We start from the raw sequence: 3,995 nt of genomic DNA, 5'->3' as shown, positions 1-3,995 counted from the left end.
ATGAAATCTAATACAAAAGTCCTACGGTGAAGGTGGGTGTAGGATGTCTAAAACCTGAGCCAACTGCTCCTCGAGCTCAGTAACCCGAGCTCGGAGGATTCCCACCTCCCTTGTCAATTCCTCGACAGTGGGAGATGGTGAGGCAGGCGGTGCTGGTGGCGTAGGTGGGGCCGGTGGAGCGGATGGTGCTGAAGTAGATGGTCCAGCTCCGGATGTAGACGGTACGTCCCTAGATGGGAATGGTCCGTATCTAAATCTAGGCGGTACGGTTCCAGGAATAGTCAATACGTAACGGGGAACCTTACGTATCTGTGGGTCGGCAGGGTACGGCACAAGCCGCTTACGGGTAGTAACCCTCCGACGCCGACCAAAAGCGTCAGTGAAAGCACGACCTCCATTCACCCCTGGAATAACGGTGCCATCAGGGCGGTACCGCTTCTTCGGCAGGGTGGAGGGTGCCTGAATAGGTACGTCAGCGGGATCCTCGTCATCACTGGAGTCATCTGAAGAGGTGTCGTCTGATGGAGCATCAGTGGAAGACCCGTCGTCTGAATCATGTGGTGGCGACACGGGTGGCTCAACTGGCAGTCCAAAGGCGGCCAACATCTGTCTGTGTCTGTCTGGCGGAATCGGCACTAAACGTTCGTTGGGAGTGCATCGGCAAGGCGTGCGCATGTGGTTACGGAATGGCCCTTCCCCGAACTCTGCGGGGATCACAACACCACCTATGCGGGGCTGTGAATCCAAGGGTCCGGGAGCAGACGGAGCTGGAATCTTCGTAGGGCTCACGTGTCCATCAAAAGTAGCCACTGGTGCAGGCGGCTGGCTGCTAGTCCCGGAAGATGAAGCGCCGGGGTCACTCGTGCGTAGCGGGATCGGTGGATCGGCAACGGTGGTAGGTGGAGTAGCTGAAGAGTCTAAACTGCCTAAAACGCTAGCAGGTGGTACATCCGACATCTGAACAAGGAAAAATAAATTTTCCATGTCAGTAAGTCATAAAGCAAGCACGTATTAGGCCAACAGTTTAAATCATGTATAACAATAAGTAGCATGGCAATAACAGCAAATCGTACGAAGGTAGCATGCAATCGAAAGCAAGTAATAGCATGCAGTAGTGAAATCATGTAATAGCATACGGCATATAGCAGTAACAGTAAGCAGCAACATGCAGTAAGTTCAGCGGAAACAAGTAAACTAGCAAGTTGTAGATTAGTCCTATTAGTGAATCCTACTCGGGTCGGTCTTAGACTCACTAATGCAACCTAATTCCCTACAACCAATACTCTGATACCAAATGTGATGCCCCGTACAAAACCATCGTGTACGAATCATCAACAACAGGATCATTACAAGGTTAAGTACTATATGCTTTAATTAAAGAAGTTGCATTCACGATAAAAAGGTGATGTCATAACCGACATCAAATGTTATACATTTCAAAAGCATGCTTCACTAAGTAGAAGCAAATAATAAGTGTATATGACCACAACGGTCGTTACAAGTCATAGTTCAAAAGTACTAAAGTTTGAATGCAAGGTAAAGTAGTTCATGCGATGACATCTCTAAGCAGCGGGTGTCTACAGCACGACTAGTACACAGCGGAAGCTAACCTCAAGCGCCTGAGAAAAACATGCTTTAAAATGTCAACACAAAGGTTGGTGAGCTATAGTTTAAGTATAACAGTATGTAAGGTAGGCCACAAGATTTCAGTGCTACAAAGAGCGTTTCAAAACAGTATGATAAAGTATATGTTAACCGTGGGCACTTGGTAACTAACTTAACGTTTATACCCCCTGAAAGTACACTTGGCAAGTGCGTATGTCTACGAAGTATTAAACACTCGTTAAATGCTAGCGCTACTAGCCCGAGTGGGGATGTCAAACCCTATGGATCCATATCTAAGATTCGCGTTCACGGTTCAAAAACCAATGATTAAACGTTACCGAGCTAAAGGGAATGTTTATGCCGTTGTATAACCCACACATATATAAGTTTAAGTACTCATGCCTAGTATGTAAAACGTAAAATGTGCATGTATTCTCAGTTCCCAAAATAAGTTAAAGTAAAAAGGGAATGCTATAACTCACAATGATAACGTAGTCGTAAAGTCGGTTCGGAAAAGGTGTGCAAGTAATCGGTCCGAAGGTCCTCAACCTAAGGCAAATAGTACTAAGTTAGTAAATCGTCTTAATAGGTTTAAAAGTATGTAAATAAGGTCTTAAGGGTCATCATCATTCATCATCAAACAAAAGGCGTAAAGTAAGTTTCGTTTATGAAAGTAGTTTACAACAAAGGCTAAATTCAGTCAGTCACCACGGCCTCTACCCTTACTGAATTAAGGTGAGACCAGTGGCCATGGCTCCGCCTATGAGTCTTTTAAGTGTGGTAAAATTTACAGAAGCAAACTCGTCTTCGTTTGACCGTGGCGACGGTCTAAGTGCGAGTAGGTCAGAAATTTCTGCACAACGTTAAAGGACATAGTGACGATCGGAGGGCCATAAATCCTAAACCGTAACTCGGATTAAGACGAGTCCTATATGAAAAGTTATATACTCGAAAGATCTATTTGAAAATCATAATCAAAACAGCCTAAGTCTAATGTTCTATTACAGAAATAGCAGAACAGTAGGCAGGGAACAGTAGGCAGAAAAATAATGGGTTCCGGTGGGTTTGGTGTTTGATGTTCATCATGGTTCTCATCCTTGATGCCTATAGCTTCAAGTGTACAACTTATTGATGTGTTTACATCATATTTACCAAGTTTTGACCATCATAACCCTAGTGTAAGTCTAAGACATGAAGCACAACTCACTTAAGAGTTGTATGAAGTTTGATGAACTAAAGTTACATCAAAGTCTTAGATCTAACATATACATGAACTTTAAAGATATTAACAAGTTACAAACTTGAAAGTAAACTAACTAATCAAGATCTTAAGATGTAGAACATAGTTCTTAGTTAGATCTTGAAGATCCAAGACTCAAAAGTCTAGATCAAGCATAAGTATACAAAGTTATATTTAAAGAAAACTTATTTACATGTTCTTGAACTTTTAAGTTAACTTTAAGTTCCAAGAGATATGAGATCAAGACTAACTTGTAGTACTTGACCAACAACAACCAAATTCATAAAATTAAAGTGCAAGTAAAACTAAATAAACAAGTAAAAGGTTCATGGTTGTTCATACTTTAAAGATTCAAACCAAAGTTTGATCTTTAGAAAGTAAACTTTAAAGTTTACTTCATGAACTTCAAGTATGAGTTTAATCAACACATGAACTTGCAATCTTTGAAACAATAAAAGTAGAATCATAAAATAGTAAGTTTATGTTCTTGTGTTCTTGATAAATACAAGATATTATGAAGAATCAAACTAGTAAGTTTGATCTTGTAACTAGTAAAGAACAACTAACAATTACATGTAACAAACTAACAACAACAAGTAATCAAACTACAAGTAAAAAAAGATGATGATGATTATGGGGTGTTTGTAATTCGGTTTTGGGACAAAGAAAAGAGAAGAAAAGTTGTTCATAATACTTACAATCTTTAGAGAAAAATGAGAGAGAAAAGAGAGAAAAGTATGCAAGTAATGTGTGTGTAAAATGAAAGAGTAAATGTGAATGAAGTAAGTAATGAAATTTGAAAACCAAAACTCCCATCAAAAGGCTCTAAGGCCACGTTTTTCTGCAGCAAAATGGAGGGAGGGAGAAGTCTTATGGTTTCTAGCATGTTAAAGTTCAAAAGGGTGGTTAATAGATGGGGTTTCATGGGAATTACATGCAAACTAGATTCCAAGTCAAGTTAACTAACTAGTTTCCATTTAACTTGATACTTACAAGTAGTGTTGGGCTAATAAGTCCATTAATAATGTAGGGTGGGCTAATCAAGTCCATGTACAAAAATAAATCCAATAAAAGTCCAATTAAAGCCCAAGTAACTAACTAATCGCCATAGTTAATTAAAATGATTAATAAAATCAATCATGAATGTAAA

The sequence above is a fragment of the Rutidosis leptorrhynchoides genome, chromosome 5, assembly GCF_046630445.1.
Source record: "Rutidosis leptorrhynchoides isolate AG116_Rl617_1_P2 chromosome 5, CSIRO_AGI_Rlap_v1, whole genome shotgun sequence".
NCBI lineage: Eukaryota > Viridiplantae > Streptophyta > Magnoliopsida > Asterales > Asteraceae > Rutidosis > Rutidosis leptorrhynchoides.
This window is presented reverse-complemented; position numbering follows the sequence as displayed.